The sequence below is a fragment of the Lissotriton helveticus genome, chromosome 3_1, assembly GCF_964261635.1.
Source record: "Lissotriton helveticus chromosome 3_1, aLisHel1.1, whole genome shotgun sequence".
In the NCBI taxonomy this organism is placed as follows: domain Eukaryota; kingdom Metazoa; phylum Chordata; class Amphibia; order Caudata; family Salamandridae; genus Lissotriton; species Lissotriton helveticus.
Genome location: NC_136061.1, coordinates 319,110,331 through 319,133,636, shown reverse-complemented (window position 1 = coordinate 319,133,636; position 23,306 = coordinate 319,110,331). Strand labels below are relative to the sequence as shown.

The following is a 23,306-nucleotide window of genomic DNA, read 5'->3' as shown; positions in this document are numbered from 1 at the left end:
TGTCTGCCATGTTTATTCAATTTCTATAAAAGAAGTTCGTAAATTAGGTCTCAGGTTACAAAGACTGCACACAGTCTACTAAAATAAAGCTCATTTTGGATCCCACCCGGTCTGTTAACACCCTACACCAATTTCCCCACACTGCAGTCTCTAAGTACAGATTGACAACATAATAAAGGCAGTAAGTGTGAATATAATATTCAGTTCATTCTGCTTCTTCCTAAAAAATTATGATCAAGGATGCATGTGCTTTGGTGCTGTTTATTTGTTCTTCCTTTAGTGCTAGGCACGAATACTCAATCATAATTGTATTCAGATTGATATAAAATGTTTTTCTTGGGTGTGTGAACACACTAATACCCCATGTATACCCCAGTAAGCTGGCCTGCACTGTATTTAAAGGATATCAATGCCTTGCTGAGACAGATTAAAACATTTTTTTATTGAACTTTTATTGATGACAAAATAAAACATTGCACAGGTATTCATTGGTTAGTTGAGCACGATAAGTCACGCACATTCAATATACATTTCCTTTGGCATTACTCTCGCTTTCCTGCTATATAAACCTCATCACTCCTATCCGGACTTCTACACACTTATCAAGGGGAGGAGGGGGTGGAGGGGGAGTGGGATGCACTACGCTGAGGGGATGCCCAAATGTTTCCTCAGTACACATTCCAAGTGCCCCATATTTGCCTCCATTTCTTATGACAGCTCCGAGATTGATAAACAGTTTTTTGGTTATCATGCACCAATCCATGTCCCTCTTCGAGGCCTCAGCTGTTGGCTACTGCCATCCCCAACGCTGCCCAGTTTTTTTCTTTACTCGTCAAGTCTGTGGGTTCCCAAACATTCAAAAAGCACCTTTTGGCCCCTGGTTCCAAGAGTGTCCCTAGCACTTCTGTCGTGCATCAGAATATTTCTATCCAATATCCCTGTATATGTATACATCTCCAAATGATATGAAAAAACGTGCTCTCTAGGTTACACTGCCTTCTATATTTGGTTTCCTCCCTATACCCCATCTTGACCAATGCGGAACCCAAGAAGTATACTCTATGTAAAACCTTGAGTTGTATTAACTTGAGCCCTGAAGAAATGGCTACTTCTTTCGGGGATACCAGCGCCTCCATCCAGTCATCTTCCTCCAGATCCGGAATATCATTTTCCCAATTCCTGTTGAGTTGGAAGGGGGATCGGGCGCATTATTGACCATTTTCTTATAGGTCAGGGAGATTGCATTTTTATGCATGAAATCTATGAGAACTATTTTCACCCTTGGGGATTATCGCTTGCAGGGTTTGCATTGATCTGTATATATCTAAACCTTTCTGTGTCTGCAAGTTCATAGTCTTGTTGCAATTGCGCAAAAGAGAGAACCTCACCACACGTCCACAAGTCTCCAACCCAAGTGATTCTGAATGTGTCTGACGGTCAAATCCCTTGATATTCCTCAAGGTTCTCAATTTTCCGAATTTCATGGCGATGTGGCTAGTGTGATTTTCCCTGCCTATCCCAGGATCTTATTAACTGTATTCCATTTTTTTTTATTATTAAGGAAAAAGAAAAGAAGAAAGAGTAACAGGTGTACAGTGAGTAATAGTCACATTGGCAAATAGGTTAGAAATCACCTGTATTCCATTTTTTAACTGCTTTTCTGGTGGGGCCTGTGAGCTGGATTCGCAATGGCTTGGTGTATAGCGCTCTATGGAAGCTTCTTCCTGGAAGGATCCACCTATCCATTCAATATCCAGGGTCATCCTGGGGCCTATATATGCAACGATTGATGGCAGTAAGCTGTGCTGCCCAATAATATATATTTTTTTAAGCTTCTTTTTATTAAACAAACGTCAGTGATATTGTAGAGCATTACTTCACTCAATATTTGCTTATGCATATGCGCCCCCCTTGCATCATACTTTACAATCTTTTGGTACGGCAACGTTCATAGATCAACAAACAACTCTAGGAGGACCCCAATCCTGTGCACCCACAGTCCCCCCCACCTCATTAGTCTAACTTCCCTTATGGATTCCTGTATGTATCCCACTGCTTCCACACTTCTTCCCATTTTTTGGGGCAACCTCTGCTCTCATAAATTGTCTTCTCAGCAGTGGTGGTTGAATTGCTCCACAGGCCCCAGCGATATTTCTCTTGGCCACCATTGCCGCCACCTGTAGCCATATTTTATGATACTTTGATCATGTCTGTTCCCCTAACACACAGAGTATATGCCACCTGGCCTCTGCAGGAACTGTCTGCCCAATGACCTCTGTCATTACTTGTTACCTTCCCCCAGAACCGTTGTATTACCAGGCAGTCACAAATTATGTGAAAAAAGGTTCCCCTTGGTTTGCATCCCCATTGACAGTCCTCCGTGAGACTGCGTCCCAACTTAAACATGAGCGTGCTAGTGGAGTAATACCTATGGAGAATTCTTAACTGTACCAGTCGGAATCGTGCTCTGATCTCTATCTCTCCAGGGCTGTGCACAGATTCCGCTCAGTCATCATCTTCCAATAAACCATTGTCAGACTCCCATGCCTCCCGCAGCTTTGTTAGTAGATCCAGGGAATTATTGATAATCTTTCTATATGTACAGGATAGTGCTTTTTCAGGGATTGGGTCGAATACTAGCTTGTTCTCCAATGGGCTATATTCAGGGAAGGTGCTCCTCTTCTTTAATCTGCCTGCGCAGTGCATGTCCTAATTGTAAATAGCGATATCGTTTTGTTTCTGCTAACTGATACTCTTTTTGAATATTTCTTAATGTTAGGGAGTCCTATAACTCCGTCATACCAACCCCTCATCAGCTTCTGGGCAGCCACTCCCCACCCACACTAGATCCCTCTGCTCGCTGTCTATAGTTTTGAATTGGGAATTGGGAACAGGAAATGGAACATTGTGTAACACATACAAACAGCGCGGTAGAAATCATCTTGAATAACGCTGCACGGCCCAAAAGTGACAGCGGAAGAGTTTTCCAGTGGTGCACATCAGATCTCAAGTGCTGCAAGGGGGGCAAGAGGTTTTGAGTGTAGAATCCCGCGGGATCATTAGTGATATAATTACCAAGTTATCTAAAGCCCTCTGCTGCTTTCTCCACTACGTATCCTTTAGACAGCCGGGGGAACCCCCCCCCCCCCTCAACACTAATATTGTTGATTTTGTCCAATTAATTGTATAGAACGAATATTTCCCAAAAATCGAGAATATGTTGAGTACTCCCTTGATCGACGACTGGGTGACGCCAAATACAGTAATATGTCTTCCGCATAATGGGAGACACGATCTTCCTAACCCTCCACCCATCTAAGGCCCCTTATCAATGGGTCTCTACATATCCAACACGCCAACGGCTCCAGCAGCGATGCAAAGAGCAATGGTGACAGGATTCAACCCTGCATAGTCCCTCTATTGAGAGCAAAAGCTGGGGATTTTTTTATTATTACCTACCACCTGCTCTAGCAGGTCATTATACAGAAGTCTTATCTAACTTGTGAAGTTGGGACCAAATCCAATTTTAATTAGTACTATGAATAAATATGTCCACTCGATTGTGTCGAAGGCCATCGTGGCGTCTAGGGACATCACCACTGCATCTTCCCTCAGTGTATCTATCCTGCCCAATACCCTATGTAGTCGTCGAAGATTGATAAATATCTTTCTTTCCGCATGAAACCTGATTGGTCGCCGTGTACCAGATGCGGGATTACTTGTATGAGGCGCGTCACCAGTAATTTTGCTCGGATCTCAAATTCTGCGTTAAGCAAAGAGATGGGATGATACGAGGAGCTTTTGTTTTGGGGTTTACCTTCTTTATAAATTACCCGTATAATGGCTAGTCTTTGGTCTGCTGGGAGCCTGCCCACTTCCCTACTTTCTATATACATATCTTTGAGGAAAGGGCGATAGTGTTAGATGCCAGTTTATAGAGTTTATTGGGAGGCCGTTAGGTCCCATCGCTTTCCCTGACCGTAAGCCCCTGATTGCCTGTACTACTTCATTTGATAATTTGCCTTTCAAGCAATGTTAGGTCACCAGCTGTGAGCGCTGGTAGCGCCATGTTCGCCAGTAAGGCTCTCGATTCCGATTCTGGCCGGATATTGGTGGACACGTATATCTTTCGATAGTGTAACCCAAACTCATCTGCTATTGTTGGTGGATCGCATTGTTTTTCTCCTCTCTCAGTAATAAGCTCCGCTACAAGCCGATTAGCTTGGTCTCTCTTGTCGAGCCATGCCAGTAGTTTCCCTGCCCTCATATATTCTATTTATAGTTGCTCTGTTTAGTGCTTTTGCCGCCTCTGTGACAGGTCTTTTTTGCCTTCTTTTTTGTATCTAACTGATGTTTAACCTCCTCCGCATGATCTCCCATAGGTTCTCCCTCCAGTTGCAAGATGTTTTCCTCCAGACTAGTAATCTCTGTTTTTCTCTTTTTGGGTTCAACTATTGCGGAGATAGCCTGGCCCCTTACCACTCTCTTGAAAGCCTCCTAGAGAGTCTGGGCCGACCCTACTGAGCCTTTGTTCTCCTGGAAATAGAGTTCTATACTGCCTGTGACTCTTTCTCTTACTGAAGGTATTTTGAGGCTCCATTGATTAATTGGTGCCAATCTTCCCACTTGCTGCTCTCCCACTACAACCCTTGACCATACTGGGGAGTGATCTGATATGCCCTTCGCCAGATGTTGTAACTTTTTAATTTGTCTCACCTGGTCAGCCTGGGTGAATACATGATCTATCCTAGAAAGACTATTGTGCACCCCTGAGTGAAACGTAAATTGTATCTCGTTGGGATGGAGTGTATGCCATATGTCTACGAAAAGCATTGCGCCCATAAGTTCTTGCAGATGTAACTGGGTGGGTCGTAAGTATTGAGGGGGATGAAGGTCGGGCCTTCCTGAAACTACAGCATTGAAGTCTCCTGCTATCAGGAGTCGCAGCTTTGGGAGGTTCAGTAGTAAGTTTCCCAGGTCTTTAAGAGCTAGAGTGTGAAGACATGGGGAGACATACATCTTCACTTTAGTGAGCATACGGCCCTCCCAGGTCCCTCCACTGCTTAGGGTGGTTTTCCTTTGCTGGTCTCCATCCTTCCACCCATTCTTGTGTCGCCTTTGGGATGTCAAAGAACCATGCCTTTCCTTCTGATTCGATTTGCAGTTTGGCTGGAAACAACCTTGAGTATTTCAGTCGCTTGTCTCTAAGCACCTTTTTAATGCCCAGGAAAGAACGTCTTTGTTTCTTAACATGTATTGTAAAATCAGGAAAAAAGGTTATCGCACAGTTTTCATATTTACCGGTGGGGCATTGCGGGCCATGTGCAATACAGTATCTCGGTCTCTGAAGTTGAGAAGTCTAGCCAAAAGCAGTCTCGGCGGGCTTCTTGGTTGTGGCCTTCCACCCATTACTCTGTGGCAGAGGCACTTGGACCGTAGGTATTCAGTGATCAGTCTTTTAACAAAAAGATCGGCCGCTGGTAACTCTGCACCCTCAGGGACCCCCAGAATTCTAACGTTATGTTGTGACCCTCCCTCATATTCATGAAGCTTATGCTCCATACCTTTTCTGGCTACCTGTAGGTCTTGGATTTGTTGTTGCATTGTTTTGGTATCCTGGTGAAGGTTGGAAGTGACTGATTCCTTAGTGTTGACTCCGTTGCTATTCTTTTGTAGGTCAGCTTTAATGAATGTTACTTTGATATAATAATTGAATCCATTTGTATTTCAAGAGACGTACACACCCCATTGATTGCTGCCGTAATATCCTTCAGGGTGGAGTCTCCTCCTTCTGTGCTTGACCCAGCCGTTATGTCGGCATTGGACGCCCCCGCCGTATCAGTAAATGTATGCATGGTGTATTTGTCCAATTTGGTTTGGTGGGGGCTTTTGTGTCCTTTGATCCTGGCCACCTTTTGATATGAGACGATTGGGGAGGGGATGGGAGCGGCGGATCGCCCAACACGACTCGTCCTCCAGTCCCCTTCAATATTGCCTGCCCCCTGACTGCAGGCAGCGGGGTCCCAACTCGGCCTGTCAGGGTTATTTTGAGGTATATCAACAAGGGGGGATCAGGTAGGGCTTTTTTTTAGGTCCAGCACACTTGCCCAAAGTTTATCATAGAACTAAAGGGTATGCAGTCCCTAGGTGAAATACCAAAAGGGTGAGTACAGAGAGATGAGAGGTGTACTGATTCACTAGGTAGTAATTTAAACTTAAGAAGTGAATCAGCAGGAAGGGGGAATTACTCCTTTCGGAACTAATAAATTATCCTAGAGGTGCCACAGCCCCGCCGGTACAGTTGAGGCACAAGCGGATATTCTACAGGATTACCCTTTCCTGCATTTAGGTTATTATCCTAAAACTGACGTGGTCCTATTACATCACGTAGTACCTTGGTAATGTCCTCTACCCCAGAGATTATTAATTTAACAAGATGTATGAGGTGCTGCTACTCCAATCATCATCATCATCATCATCATAATATAAGTATTTGAGTGTTAGCACCTCATACACTCTTGTAAAATCCATTGTGAGGTTGAACACTTGCGGTGCTTTGGATAATTTGTGTGCAACTGCTGGTTGAACTATGTCAGTTTTGCTCTTTAAACACTATTGGATCATGATGTGGTGAATTTGTGGTTCAATTATGGAATGTCTGCTTTCATACATCCGTAACATGGATGACACAGATAATTCTGGGATTGCATGGTCAAGTTGATGCTGCTTGCATTAACTTTCTTAATGAGCTTAAGGCAGTGGCAGACTAGTTGTTAATTGTCTAAAGCTAAACTCTGCCAAAACTGAGGCATTGGTAAGAGGAGGTGTCCTGTCCTTTTGGGCTTCGGACTGGTAGCCCACTGCCCTTGGTGAATGCCCCACACTGGTACGGGCTGTAAAACAAATTCTAGGATTTGTTGGAGGCACGCTAATTTGTTTTCCAGATTTAAAAATTCTCATCCTTGAGTCCGAGGTCACCCCAGATGGATTACACCTATTGGGTCTTAAGCAATTTGAATATAGAGCGTTGGTCACGGATGCTGCGAAAGTGATGAGCAGGGAACAGCGGGGACGCCTGGATGATGTTGGTGATAAAGCGGGGAAGCTGCTTGCCTGGCTGGATAAAAGGGAGAGTGCGAGTCAAGTGGTTCCTGTTATTGTGGATGTGAATGGTGTGAGTCACACTGAGCCGGTTGCAATAGTTGAATGTTTTGCTGATTATTTCCGGGAAGTGTATTCCCCTGTGTCCGATAGACCTGAACAGGATTCCAGCTTGCTTTTGCGCGATATTGCGCTGCCCTGTCTGTCTGATCCCGAAAGGGAACTTCTTGATGCGCCGCCTACGGTGGAGGAGGTTGCGACTGCTATCCGCTCTGTTCGTTACGGGAAAGCCGCAGGCCCCAACGGGCTTCCTATTGAGCTCTACAAACTCCGCCCAGATACGATAGCCCCACATTTATGCTCGATGTTTCTAGAATCACTAGAGACAGGTTCCCTCCCTCCTGACCAGAGACTGGCGTCTATAGTGGTGATTCCTAAGGAGGGTAAGCCTCGTGATCGCTGCGCCTCCTTCCGACCTATATCCTTGATCAACGCTGAACCGAAGATCCTGGCTAAATTGCTTGCTCATAGATTGGTCACTGTTATAAGCGACCTGGTTCATCCTGACCAATCCGGCTTTATACCGCGTCGCAACACTGCGCTTAACCTCCGGCGATTGCATGGCGTTCTCGCGCGAGCGGGAACGTTGCGTGAACCGGCCATTTTGGCGTCTTTAGATGCCACTATGGCGTTTGATACGCTAGAATGGCCATACTTATGGGGGGTCCTTGCTAAATTTGGTTTCGGTTCGGCCTTCATTGACTGGGTGAAACTGCTTTACACCGACCCCTTGGCTCAAGTGGTTGTGAACGGTCGAGTCTCTGCTTCCTTTGCGCTTGGTAGGGGCACGCGCCAGGGCTGTCCTTTGTCTCCTCTTTTGTTTGCCCTTGCCTTGGAGCCACTGGCGGCCTGGTTGAGGTGGGAGCCGTCCTTGAGGGGCATTAGATGGACTCCAGAATTTGAAGATCGCATATCCCTATATGCGGATGATATTCTGCTATATCTTACTTCCCCGCGAAAATCACTGTTAGTCCTCTGACGTTTTGACATCGTTCCGCAAGAACTCTGGCCTTGTCATTAACTGGTCGAAGTCTTGTGTCTATGTCCTTTCGGCAGACGCTCCTACTTTGCCCCGCGGCTGTCCCATTACAGTAGTGCGGGAGGGATTTAAATATCTGGGAATCTTTATTACCCTGGACCCAGGACTTCGATATGAACGCAATTTGCTACCTCCTCTCCAGCGCCTCCGTGCCGATGTCCTTGCTTGGGGTAGACTCCCTTTCTCTCCCCTCGGAAGGGCGGCGTTGTTCAAGATGATGTCGCTACCCCGTTTCCTCTACGCGTTGCAGAATACATTAGACGCCGTGCCTGCTCGTTATTTCCGAGAGATTGAAAGTTTACAGAGACAATTGGTATGGGGGGGCCGCTCTCGTATTGCTATTGCGAAATTGACGCTTCCGTGGTACGATGGCGGTGTCGCACTCCCTGATATTCGCTGATACAACTGGGCGTCTCAGTTAGGGGCTATTAATCACTGTACCTATGCTCCTTCGCCGAATCCGGCCTTTGAGATGGATAAGTGGCTACTGCCTGGCGGAGATTACAATAGGGCTCTCTATTCTAGATCTGCCGGTAGGACTCTCACGGGCCCGACTAGGACGGCAGTCCAGGTCTGGCATCGCGCTACGGTGGCACTAGGTTGGGCTGATAGGTTGACCCGTGCGACTCCGTTGTACGCATCGGATAAACTTGGGTCCCTTTGGCGGTCGAAGGGTTTTGACATGTGGGATGTGATCGGTATTAGCAAGGTGAATGACGTGTGGACCAAGGAGAGAGTTAAGACGTTTGATGAGTTGAGAACTGAATATGATTTGAATGATAGGGAATTTTTTCGGTACTTGCAAATTCCACACGCGGTAATCTCAGTCTTTCCCTCGGGTACGGAAGTACCGGAGGCGTCCCCGCTCGAAGATAGGATACTGGATGGGTACGTTCCTGATAGCACGATCTCGCTTATATATAAAAAATTGATCAACTCCAGGGCTGATCTCTTATGTCACCTTCGAGAGGTGTGGACTAGCGATGCTCTGGAACTTGATGATGAAGACTGGCAGGCTGCGATCTCCTCCCCTAAGGAAGTGGCGATCCCGGCGCGTCTCCGGTTCGTCCAGCTTAAGATTCTACACAGGGTGTATGTGACCGGTCCTCGTCTAGTACGCATGGGCTTTTCTGTTGATGGACTGTGCAGGCGTGGCTGTGGTCTCGTGGGAACGTTTCTCCATATCATTTGGGAGTGTCCTGTAGTGATGCAATATTGGTCTCGTGTGCATGAAGTTATGAGTGAGGTTACGGGTTGTGCGGTCGATGCCTGAGGCGAGGCGATGTTTGCTGAATGTTTGTGAACCGAATGATTATAGTGTGGCGCAAATTCGTTGGGTGACCTTAGGAAATATGATTGCCAAGAGAGACATTGCCCAACTATGGGGTGCCCAGAGATCGCCGACAGTTCAGCTCTGGAAACAGAACTTGGACCTGGTGTATGTTCAGGGAAAAAACGGTGTATATCTCCCGGGGCACGCCCCGGAAATGGGGGAAGGTATGGACTCAATGGAATGTGTATCGTGGTGAGATATGTACTCCCCCCCCCCCCCTTCCAGAGCTTGATATTGACCCGCCGTCTCCCCAACCCGATGTTTCCTCCACGCAGACTTAGACATATTTGATTGCTTCTGGTCCCTCTGCCCCCCGCACTTAAGAAATGTCTCTACCTCCTCTTTGACATGTACTCCCCCCCCCACACGCTGTAACTCTGTGATGATAGTACTGCCTTGTGTTTGTTTTTTGTTTCTGTTTCTGTTTTTGTAACTTTATATTTAATAAAAAGTAAAAAAAAAAAATTCTCATCCTTTTCTTTTAAATCCTTGAATATTCTGAAAAAAATCCTTCCTTTTCTTCACAAAACAGCTCATTACCCCACCATTTAAGCTGTAGTTAGAGCCTACCTTGCGTATTCTAATATTTTTTATTTTTTTAATCTTATTATCTCTGCTTTCTTAATCCAGCAACTCCAGTGAATAACAAACCATCTGCGTGCTGTGGCCGCTCTATTTGAAAGTCTTTGTATTTATTTTGAGGCTTTGCATAAACTTCCGTTATCCAACAACTTTCTTTCTGTACTTTTCCTCCATAATGTTATGATCCTCCTTAGCCTTCCTTTTACAGATTCCCAAGAGAAAAGAATCATGTCAAAATGGCAGATCGTTCGCATATCCGACTTATTTGGATCAGTCTCTGACTCAGTTGGTGTGCAAAATGTTCTTCACAACGCCTTTGGTGACGGGAAATTCCCCAGCATGGTGTGCAGTTGTGTCCCCCTTCATGCGTGCCCAAATTCAGGTAGCTGCCATTCCAATTTGTTGCACAATCCTCACAGTAATCTAGTATGAAGGCCTAGGTCTGTTCCTGGACTTGTCCTGAACCAGGAGTGGTGCGCCAAGTGAGCAGAAGGGCTGGTGATTAGTCTTGCTGGAGACTACCATTTGTTGGCTCGTAAGAGTGAAGGGTGGAACTGTGGTTCGAGGCATATGAGCTGTAGATCGCATCCTTTTACATAGATCGCCATCTGGTGTTGGGCTCGGTTGTGTGCATTTTGTTAATGTAGAAGTCTTTGCAGTGACTCCTCATTTGGTTAGTAGTGCGCATGAGCATCGATTCCAATCTCCAGAGTGCTTTTTTCCGCCATCAGATGTAATTTGCTGCACTCCGGGTTGACGTAGTTTTGATTCCCCTTCGATGCGCAAAAGTCTCACCGATCAACGGTATTGTTTAGATTGCGATCTCTCCCGATGCGTATCCAGTTCCAAAGAACTTTTCGAGTCCGGTCGTCGACGTGGGCCGTTGGGCCGATCGCCGACATCAACCAGCATATGGCAAGGACTCCATTTAAAAAATGCAAGTGTGGGGCTAAATTCCCACACACAGATCTCCACGAGATCTGCAACCTTTGTCTCTAGCCAGAACACGGGAGTCGACATTGCCAGGCCTGTGACTCTTTCAGGTATAAGAAGACCATATGTGATCATACGTCACGAAATGTCCAGATCAACAGTTTCAGCGCCCGAAGACATCTTCGAGGCAGGCACCGAAAATCTGGAACCAGAGACAGGAGATGAACAGACCAGCGTCTCCGAAGCGGACGATTCGGACTCAGAAGACCAGACGATTACCCCAAGTCAACGGAGCGTGAGTACTGATGTTGACGCACGACCCCCGGAAACACAAAAGGCCCGGTAACACCTTCACCTTCGGGTCTGGGTCGACACCAAGACAAGTCTTCAGAAGTCCCGTCTCCGGGCCCGGCTCCGAAGCCCACAAAGACTTCAGGCAGCTCGGGATCGAGCCAGCCACACCACGGTGCCGAAAAACCATCATGGGCACTGAAACATAAAACCAAGGTCCCGTCGACCCCAGAATCTACGGCACCTAAAGCAAAACCAAATGTAACAGACTCTTCGGCACCGAAGCAAATTCAATCCAAGTCCTCGTAGACGAATATACCAACCAAATCTTCGGAGACGAAAACTCCACCTATGCAAAAAGAGACAAAACCCCTCCTAAAGCGAAGGAAGACGGACCAAAACACCACTCGGAGCCACAGTCTTCGGCGCCAAAAAACCACAGCAGATCCAAATAACTTTTCTATCCAGATTCACCCGATCCTAAGCAAAAAACATTCCATATTAACCCCATTACTGGCCAATTCACCTCCATACCACCTAATAAGAGAGAATTGTACACCTCAGAAACTCCTGAGATACCCTCAAAGAAAAAAGACTTGTCAACCTCACCTTTGAGGCGTTTCTCTCCACCTCCACAACCAGCAAACATTATACCCTCTCCAGCACAGTCTCCAGTGCCTCCTCTTTCACCTGCACCACAAGAGGATGATGACGATATGGGGGTGATGATATGAGGGTGACGATGAGGGAATAGACCCACATCACCCCACCTCATGACTCTTAGGACTATTACAATGTCCCAGATATGCCTGACCCAGATTTATATCCCTCCAGACCATCCCCCCCCAGATGATGATGTAGGGTTTGCGCAACTGATAATAATAATAATATGCAAGTTTATAAAGTGCTTGGTTACACTAGGCTAATATGTCCCCGCGCTATGGTACCAACAAGCAAGAAAACAGTTTACCCAACGCCACCTCCCCCCCCCACCCCCCCATTCAAACCAAGGCACCCATTAAGCGAATCAGTGGGGAATAAGAAGGTTTTCAACTTCCTACGGGAAGCGGTCTCCGAGGCCTCCAACCGGAGCCCCCTTGGGAGTTTGTTCCATTGTTGAGCCGCCATGAAACAGAAGGAGCGCCCTCCCATTCTTGCCCTCCTGACCGTGGGTATCTTTACCTGCCCCATTCCGCTAGATCTAATTTGGCGGGAAGGGGCATACGGAGTCAGAAGGATATATAAATATGTGGGCCCCTTCCTGTGTAGAATCCTATGGCTCACACACAGAGCCTTAAACAGGTTTCGCTCCTTGATAGGGAGCCAGTGCAGAGCGACCAGTGCCTTCCTGGAGGAGGCTCTCTTGGGTAGCATCAGAAGCATGCGAGTTGCTGCATTTTGGTTACAGTGAAGCCTTTGTATGCAGTTGACATTAGCACCCAGGTAAAGGACATTTACCTAATCCAGCCTAGAGGTTACCAGAGCATGGACCATGGTTTTCCTGGCTGTGGTGGGCAGCAGGTCCAATGTCTTCCGGGGTCCGCGCAAGACTCCAAAACATGTACCTGCCACCCGCCTAGTATGGTGCTCAAATGAGAGCTTGGGGTCAAGCCTCACCCCTAGGTTCCTGACCTGTTCACTAGCCACAGGGATAGGACCCAGGGTCTGTGGCCACCAAGCCGATGTCAAGACAGAAGGTGCTTTACCAACAACCAGCACTTCCGTTTTGCTCCCATTCAATTTGAGGCAGTTATTGGCCATCCATACAGCTAGTTCTTGCATGCATGTGTTAAAATTGATGGCTGCCTTCTCGTCAGCGTGTGCTAGGGACACCACCAGTTGCTTGTCATCGGCATAGGACACGACTTCAACACCAAACTTTCCAGCAATCTCTGCCACAGGGGTGACACAAAGATTGAATAGAGTCGGACTGAGGGTGGACCCCTGGGGCACCCCCTGTTTCAGCCTGATGTTCTTAGACAGATAAGGTCCATGTGCTACCTGAAAACTACGGTCCAGCAGGAAAGATTCCATCCATTCCAAAGCTTTACTGCCCATCCCTCCCTTTCTGAGACACTGTAGCAGCTTGTGATGAGCCACAGTGTCGAAGGCAGCACTCAGATCTAATAAAATTAAGGCCGCCGTTGGTCCCTCATCAACGTACCTCCGAATGGTCTCAGTTGAGAGGAGCAGGGCCGATTCGGTGGAATACGATGCTTGGAAGCCGGACTGGGTGTGTAGTGTAGTTCCTATTTTCCCAATAGGCTCTGCACATTGGAATAATATAAACAGCAGTGTAGACGTAGGACTGAGGTCGACTAGGTCTCTACTGACTATATTAGACTTAATTAGTTTTGCCAGCTAGCTCAGAGGTCACTAGAAACTTTCTCAAATGTTCAGGAAAGAGTTAACTCTCCTGATTTAGACAAGAAGAGATTAGCTTCTGACAACCGCGCAAACATGACAACTTTGCTCCCTCAGAATAAAGAGTGTATCTCTAGAGTCGTGTGAAAACAATAGACAGTTATTTCACTCAGTCAATCGTGCATACTTAGTTTCACCAGAGTGCAGAGAAATAGAGAGACTGGCGTTTTCAATAAAAGGTGTTATTTATTGAGCAGTCTTCTTTCTCATGCAAGAGAAATGAATTGCCACAATTGCAATACTTATCATAAAGTAAAGTGCGTACAGTAAAAGGAGTATTATGAAATAATACTGTAAAAGCATTGATATGGTTTCTTAGCCATATGATACTTTAAAATTGATAAAATATATACATACATAAAAACATTAGCTAACGTACTCAACTGGTGCTTCTAATCTACGCCTACCCCGGTGTACCTGACCTAAGCCTAATACGTGGGAAGGAGTAAGTAAGTAGCAGTTTTAATTTAAGTAGTTTTTGCCAAGGAATCTGAATCAAGAATTCTCTCAAGGGTTTAGTCCGCTCCGTACCTGGGTAATAGAATGCAGGAGGTCTGGTATCTCTCTCTCAGGACTCTATCTCCCAGCAACCCGCAAGGGTGACTGGAAACACCGGAGCTGGATTTCTCGGTGTGAGAAAAGACAGCGTCTCTCTCAGTGCGTCAAAAGGGAGGGGCGGCGTCCTTTGGCTCCTCGCATCAGCTGGGATTCCAGGCAAGTAGATAGCCGCTCTGCTCCAAACCACCGTGTGTTTGCTTAAGGCAACGTTGGTATATTTATACCTGAAAGGTGCCGGGTTTGATGTAAGGTTGGACATAAGACCTCACCAAGAACTAACAGTTCTTTCTGACTCTAGGAGTTCTTGTGCAAATCAAAACAAGAGCAGGGGGATTTCCCGGGCTGCTGGAGGCTTGGTTTGTTTAAAGAACGCGTTGTACTTTCTAGGAGTCTAGGGGGGTAGCCTTGCCGTATTTGGACTGCATGGGCTATTACTAAATATGGATATGATTCTTATGCCTCTATAAGGATATTATTTAATATAGCCATATAAGGGCATAAATCGGGAATATCGAATTAGGGTCCTAGATAGAAACACAACAGCCACTCCACGAATTAATGTCCATCATTACTTAAATACTAAGCAATATTAAACGTAACGATGCATGTGTGTTTTCCAACCCACCCCAAAATACATAAATTGCATTTGAAATGGTATACGGTAAATACACGAAAAATGAGCATTGGTACTGTACGCTTTTCAAGCAGTGGTATCATTCAGTTAAATGCATATATATATCAGCTGAATGAATTGCGAAAATTACACATGAAATGGCTCTAAAATACAGAAAAGAAGGTCGAGACCATTTCATCACATATTTATACAAATGATGTACATGTGCTAGAGGCTGAGGTAAAATATTGTCTCTAGAGTTCCTAAATTAGAAGCTCTGTTCTCTAAGAATAGTTCTACTTTAAGTAGATTACCATGTGCCAGAAAAAAGGTAAATATTTTGGAAGTAAAAAAAATAATTTCGCTTTCAGGGGAAAAAATAGTTCCAAATGTTTTCAGTAGTTTTGTTAATAAAAAACTGAAGGCCGAATTCAGAGTTCAGGGAACGCTGTGTGCTCGTTGTTTTAAAAGTTATTCTCGTTGACTGGAGAGAACATCATTTCAGACAAGCTTGCAAAAAATTGGTCTACAACATCAGGTGAAAGTTCGACCAAGTTCGAAAAAGTTGAAATTGTGCACATGTGAGAATGATTGCTATCATCGATGTCGGGATCAGCAATGCTCACAGAAGGTTGTACCTGTTTGGTGCTGCTTTCCTCTCGTACTTCACCGCCACCTACTCGTAGTGGTGAAGTCTCAATGAATGCCGTCATCAGAATAGGTAGCCGCTGGGGACAACACGATGCATGAGTCATTACAGGACCTAGCAAGGTATCGATATCCATTGGTACTGCTGATGGTAGTGTAAGACAGATGTCCAACACGCATTGTTCTCCGCATAGCAGACATCGAGGCACAGGTAAGATGCAATTCTGCCAGATTGGTCTGAATGAAAGAAACCATGTTGTATTCAGATCTCTTAGCCGTGCTAATCCGATGACTTTAGTGATTCCGTCTCGGTAGTGTATTGCTAGGATCGTCTCTTCCATTGTAGCTAGAGCTTTGTCTGTGGCTTGGCTTGCCATATCGGAGCAGAAGGATCAAAAATAAAATTCCTGCTACGAGTCCCAATAGAAGAGGCAGGCCGCCGAAAAGGGAATGAACAAAATTCGGGAAAATGCCCAGAACTGTTTCAAAGGGTGCTAACAGTCCCGAAAAAATTGTCTTAAATACATGTGTGATGCCACTGGTATCAGACATGTTTAAAATTTGACCTAACATTTCTACGAAATGCACGGGGCAATTTGTTGATAATAGGGAATGTATCTCTGCCGCTGTCCTTGCAACTTGCAGTTCATACGTTTCTTTGGACATGGTTAAAGGCACAGTTGTCTGTAAAAGAATGGATTTCATTCTGCTTAAAGTATCAATCGTATAGAAGAGATATTCAAAGAAGGCCATATTGCCGCCTCCATGTCTGGATTGCTGTTTGGATACAATACTTGCATACAGCAAGTGACCATGGAACTAACACTCACGAGATAGGCTTTTCCTGGCACCATGCCACAACAGCTGTGGTCACTTATTAGAACGTAGCTGCCGTTGGAAAGCTGTATAAAGAATGGCTCTATCTGTGTTGCAGGATTGCCGTGAAGGTGACATGAAAGGTTATTTGAAGACCCTTCGCAGGCCCCATGCAAGTTAATACCTTGACACAGAATTGTACCGCTTAGTGATTTTTTACAATTGTTACCACTAAGAAATACCTCCTTTTTCCCTTCAGTATAACATTTGTGTGTATAAGGTAATTTCCATGTTGACTTGATGTATCCTTTACCCAACCTTTCATACAGGCCTGCTGGTAAAATATGGGATACGTCTATCTCAACATCTGTAGTGCTATTACTATCAGGTATTGGCTTCGGAATAGACGGTTTATTTAAGTCTTTTATCTTGGCTAGACCAACACAGGTCGTTTGCTGAATGGTGTCATTCAGGAATATTAATTGTTCTGGGATCATGCAGGCTCTAAATAATGCTTCTAAACCTTGGACCTGCCATTCTTTTGTACCCCAGATGGTTTTTGTTTCAATGTTGTTTTTACAGAATTCAAAACCAAATGTAGTCATTTTTTCATAAAATGTTTCAGAATAAATCAATTTAGTATACGTCAACATTGTTTTCATTCCTGTCTTATTTAACATTTTAAAATAAAACGTTTCTGCATCACTTGTGTTAAACCCTGAGAAGTATGGGAATTTCTCATAAAATGTTTTTGAGCTGCCTTTAGGCGGTGTTGCACAATGTTCCCATTGGTTATAATTAAAAACATTTTTAGGCTGTGCAGATTTATGCAAATAGTGATGACCAAAATGATTATAACAGTACATTTCTTCATATTTTGCTGAACTCTGCAAATAATCATGTTCTGTAAATTTAGCTGACATTACTAAATCTAACATCATATTATTAATGTTTTCAAAGTCCCAATCATCAGAGAAAGTACTTGGTTTTACAAAGACACTTAATGAAACCTTGAACTGGTGTGGATATTTCAAGAGCTCAATCGGGCCATAAATTTCATAATCCGTTTTGTCCCATGCTACCCCACCGGGTATTGGATTGGCTGTGATGTTCACTGATGACCGTTCTCTTTTCTCGATGTGAGATGACTTGTGAGGCTTTAGGACCAAGTTGATGTTCTGACTTGCTGTGTCCATTGTACTGTATTTTCCTTTAATGAATTTTCCCAAACATAGAACCATGATGAGCCAAAGCAAGAGAAAAAGTACACCTAACACAATCCAAAATTCAATCCATGGAGAAATCAGATAGGTTTCTTTGAGTTGATGAAAGAGTTCAGTTACTTTGTCGTTGAAAGTTTTTGTTGCTGGCGTTTCTTCATGTTCACTTGGATCATCAGAAAAGTCATCGAAATTGATGAAGTAGCCAGATGCAGTTCTGTCAATTGTTGGAATTGTTTCCGGATTTTCATTTGTCTTTGGATCTTTCTTGGAGACATTAGTATAGTCCGATGCTACATCATTGTAGACAGGTGTTTCTTGACGAACTGTTGCAATTTGGGTTTCAAGAGGCAAAAGTTCCATGGCTTTGTTGCATAGTCCTTTTTTATTCACTGCAGGTTTATCAAATTATTATTATGCGTTCTTATATAGCGCTCGATTACCCGGAGGCATCTCGGCGCTTGCCTTGGGAACCCGTCCTGGCTTTTTTCCCTGTGAGATACCCGTACTGGGCATCTCCAAGGTGAAAGCCAGGCATCCCGCCGCGGGGGGGGGCCGTAGTGGAGATTAAGCAAGCTAATGCCCAGAGCTGCAGAGTGTGAACCCGTGATTCGAGTAGGCACCGAAGCGAGAATTATCGAGTCCGTGGATATTTGGGCTCAAGACCCTGCCGCGTCGGGAAATGAACCCTCTGCTTCAGGGTCTGCCTCCTCTAACCAGTGAGCCACACTTCTCCAAATGTGATTAGTCCCTCAGTTTGAACCTCTTGGATTGTAGCTAGATTCGGTCTTCTGCTATTTCTTGGGAGTCCACTGGGCCTACTACTTATTATTGGCCACATGATTGTGGTTTTACCAGGTCGATGGATACAACTCGGTTCTCCTTTTTACCAGCGAGAGGCGGTAGTACAACTGATCTTGTTCCGCTGACAGCTAAGACAGGTACTGCTTTTCTGTAAGAAGGCCCAAATTCCTTCTTCACCGCGATCTTTTCTCTGACCAGATCCCCAATCTTTGCAATCCAGACAGGTCTTGCTGGGACAGGTGGTTTCTCTTCAGTGGCTGTTGGCTTTAACTTTATATTACTCAGACTTCTTCTTGTTTCATTTAAGTCCTGTAAAACAGCCAAACGGTCTTTGATATCAAAGGCTTTTTCTTCTACCACTGAAGTGTGACAATCAAGATCCTGAATATGCATTCTAGTACCGAACAATAGTTCGAATGGAGTGAAACCTTTTAGAGAATTTCTTGGCAGATTATTAAGACTACGTTGGACACTTGTTAAATGTTTGACCCACCCATCACCCGAACCTAATACCCTCGCCGTTATAGATTGCTTTATGTCACGGTTTTTTCTTTCCACTACCGCATTTCCCTCAGGATGGAATGGAGAAGAGTACCGCAATGCAATGCCCATGCGGGCCATGGCCTCCTTGTAAGCCCTAGAGCTAAACGCAGGACCCTGGTCAGAATGTAGCATGCCAATTGCGTATGTGTCGATAAAGACTCGCAAATCTTTTATAACAGTTCTGGCATCAGCCGAGTGCTGGTATCTGCATTTTAAGTGAATCTAGTCTTAATATTTATGGGAACGCATTTCTCTGGCTGGATTTCTGCGTATAGATAGCCTGATGCTTTCTAATAGAGGTGTCCTGGCACTAGTCTGGTCCGGTTCACGACTGCGATCTCGGTTGCAGTCTGGACAATCCTTTGCAAATTTGTAATGTTGCAAGCTCATCCCCGGCCACCAGTATTCTGATTGTAATTCTTTTAGAGATTTCACGATCTCGAAGTGTCTTAGACCCAATCCCATGTGTGCGTCTTCAATCAAGAAGATTCTCCTGTTCGTGTTTGGAATTACCCTATCCCCCACTTCAGGGATTTGAGCAAAAGGAACGGAGTTTGCATCTATTATGTATGTATAATTGAGTGGATAGCCGAGAGGTAATGCTGCATATTCGCCTTTTAATGAGGTTTTTACCGCGAGCATGGTTTCTCCGTCTATGTATTTTTTAGAACGCTTTTTTGTGGCTACGGAAGCCGGTTGAACCGCTTCCGCTGTGGCTCTGTTACCCAATGAATTCCCTGCAACATGAACGCCATCACGTTGATGACTCAGTGTATGTATCACGTGAGTCTTTCGTAGTTCTTTCTGCAAAAGAACTACTTGTTCCCAAAGTTTTTAATGCTTTATTGTGGCACCTGTGTCATCTTTGTAATAGTTTTGAACCCAGTTCTGCAAGTCATTGTTGTAAGACCTGACGCAGAAATGCGAATCGCACACTATCAGTGTCGGGAATTGACGATCGGCATTTTCAACCACCATCTTTAAAGATCTTATTTTAGCTCGCTGAGCTGAACAGATTCTGAGTGATTCAGTTTTGGTTATTATTGGTCTGAATTTTCCAAAGCGCCAGCGACCTTTAACAATCCTGCACGCTGCATTGTAGGATTTTTTTCTCTACATCGTAGTGTTGTGCAAATCTGTCCATGTAGATTACACATGTGTACTTTTCGAGAGGCAGAATTTCGATTGGCATAGGATATTCTTCTTCATATTCTAGATCTTTTAGTATTTTCATTTTCGGGTCAAAATAGTATTTCACGTCTTCTGCAGCAAGAGAATTTTCCCATTGTATCCATTTTGAATCTAATGCCACAGCAGTCAAATTGCGTGGGCTTGTTAATGCCTCAAGGGATGATTCTGCTGTTAAAACAGTTATTCTTCTGCCTTGGCCTTGGGCTCTTTCTTTTGCTATAGTAGTTTGAACCGCTATTAGACTTTTTTCAGTTGAACTGAATTTCATTTCAGCTTGTGTGTACAAGTGTGATTTGTAAGCTATTGGTACCGTTTCTCCCTCATTAGAGGTTAGGTACGTGAATCCGCATCTTCCTGGGATGACTCTGATTACAAGGTTGCGTACGTTTTCCCGAGTTTGCAATTATGTTTTAGCTAACATGTCTGTTTGCAATGATCTTAAAATTTCTGTGTGTTTCTGAGTCCAATTTATTGGTTTGAAATCAGGTTTTATTAATTCATAGAGAGGTTTAACCCTCTCTGCATAATTGAGAATGTATGTTCTTCCGAAATTCAGGAAACCTAGTATTGATTATAAGTTCTTCAGCGTTTTAGGTGCTTGGAGTACAGCACACTTCTCTAAGAAGTTGTCTGCTAGGCTTTTGCCTTCACTTGATAATTCATATCCTAAAAATAGGACAGTTAGATGGGCAATTCGTGACTTTTTAAAGTTGAATTTGTAACCCTCAGCTGCAAACCCAAGTATTATGGTGTTCACTCTTTTCAAGTGTGTCTCCAGGTCATCATCTGTTAATTGATGTCATCGACATACGATAATGCCTCATCATCATATATTTGTAGTAACTTTGTTACTCATGCTGAGAATAATCCTGGGCTATTCTTGAATCCCTGTGGAAGTCAACAGAAGTGTTTTTTTGTGACCCCATTTTTGAGAAAGCGGTCAAATACCTGCTTTCAGGTGCAAGGTTTTGACAAAAGAATCCATTAGAGATGTCTAATGTCGTTTTATATTTTTTGCGCACGATGTTATTCATTAGTGCTGCACTGTGTGAGTTTTGTACTGCAAATGTTTTGCAACAGGAGTTTAAGTGTCTGTAGTCCAAAACTAGACGATATGAATCGTCTGGCTTTGGAGACAGGAAACAAAGGATTGTTCATTTGTGAGGTGCATGTTTCAATCACCCCCTGGTATTCAAGTTGATCTAAAATCCCCCTGACTTGTTTTTTAGCTTCTTGCTTAACTGGGTACTGCCTTTGTGCAGTGGGCTGATTTTTTAACTGGATTTTGTGAGGAGGAGAGTCCTCATCCCATCCTACATGATTTTTGTATAATGCAGGAGCTTGGGCCACTGCCCATTTTCTTGCAAGTGTATATTTTTTATGAATTGGAATATGATTTGAGAAGGCAGGCATAATCATTTCTTCGCCATGAGGGCACTCCCTGACAAACTCTGGTGGCTAGTCTTTCTCAGCTAACAGGATGTCATAGCCTTTCGAAAGGTTATCCCAAAAGAGACCCCTTACTTTCCTAGTCTTGTCCCCCTCTATATGCAATGTTATTTCGTATAATTTAAGGGGTTTGCTGACTCTGGTGTCTGCAGTTTCCACTTGAATGTATTCATTTGTGTCCACTGTCTCCAGAAGATTCATCAGGATCTTGCGAGCTATGGTCACTGCTGCTGCGCTGTCTAGCATTGTCTGGTCCCACTCTCCGTTTTTCAGTTGTGTCCTCAGTATCCTTGGCATGTTTTATGATTTTAATGCTGGCTACCTTCTTTCTTGGAAATTGTAATTTTTTATTTTAATGAGCAGGTTCCTTGTCTTTGGACTTGACGTGCTCTTCCTTGTGTTCTGACCGTCCTCTTCTTTCCGATTTCTGTGAGGAAGTCTGAAAAGATCGAGATGGACGTGTATCAATATCTTGATATCTATCAGGTTTTCTTAATTTATCCCTTTCTCTAAGGTTGTATCTTTTCTCAGAGGGCTCCCTCTGGGGAGATTTGTGGCCTCGGTCCGGAGATCTTTCTCTCCGTTGAGGAGACCTTCCTCTGGACTGGAATCGTTTTTCTCTGGGAGTGGATTGTTTATTACCTCTTTCAGTAATTTCATACCCAGAGTTAAAGCAGGTTCTGGACCGTATTCTTTTTGAATCTGTTTTAGTACGTCTGGTATAACCGCCATGGACGGAACACCATGTGTCTTTGTGTAAATTGAAGCAAAGACTGTGCCCCAAGTGTCACAGTCCTCCACATGTGGTGCGACCCCCATTGGAAGACAGTCAGAATTCTGTGTTTCTCAGTAGGCGTAGTATTTGGAAATACTGCCTCTATCTGAGTGATTTTTTTGTGCTAACCAGAATGGAATTTGTTCCTGTTTTGCGGGTATTTTGCCAATGGCTGATTGTAGATTCTTTCGTGTGATTTTATTTGTGTTCCCCTGGTGAGGGGTGGTCTGTGGAATTTTTATTGCTGGTAGGACTGTTGAAGTCCGCATTACATATTGCACTAATTGTCAATGTATTTTAATTAGCAATTTTAGCTGAGCTAAAAGTTCCTGGTCTGACATTGTTTCAATGTCTGGATGTGGTGTGTAGCTGGCTAGAACCATCCACGTGGCTCCTGGTCTACCTAGTGGGCCGAGCCTGGTGATGTGATTTTGATGTTTTAGGGCGCCATTAAACCAGAGCAGGTGCTCTTGGTAAGTTAGTGGGATTTCAACGTCCTCGAAAGGAGTGTATTCATCCGGAGGTTCCCCTATTTTGTAATAGTGGAATTCGTGTGTTACAGCATGTGCTGCTGGAAAATGTATCCATGAATAGAATACCTCTGTCTGACGATATTCATGGGCCTCTACCACGAATATGACTGTACCACCTCTTGATGATACTCCATTTTCTATAAGTTTTTTAGTTATAGTTCTTCTTACATTAACCGGAATGATTATAACATTCGGGTCATTTTCTTGGAGACTTGTGTCATCCGCTAGGAGTTGAGCTGCTAATCGAGCTCTCTCGGTTTCATCATCACTTTCCACCATTTTACTGAAAAAGTTTTGTTGCAGATCAAGTTTCAAGGGAAACAAAGATTAGGTGCACAATATTTTGGAACCCTGTATCCTTCAACGTTGACTAAACCAAAAACTAGGAAAACA

At 44.4% G+C, this 23,306-nt stretch overlaps 1 protein-coding gene across 6 annotated transcripts in view; it reads left to right on the top strand.

Annotated features, from left to right (window-relative positions):
- LOC144822411 (multidrug and toxin extrusion protein 2-like) overlaps window positions 1-23,306 on the top strand; it is an 877,798-nt gene that overhangs the window by 388,332 nt on the left and 466,160 nt on the right. The gene's annotated exons all lie outside the window — the stretch shown is intronic.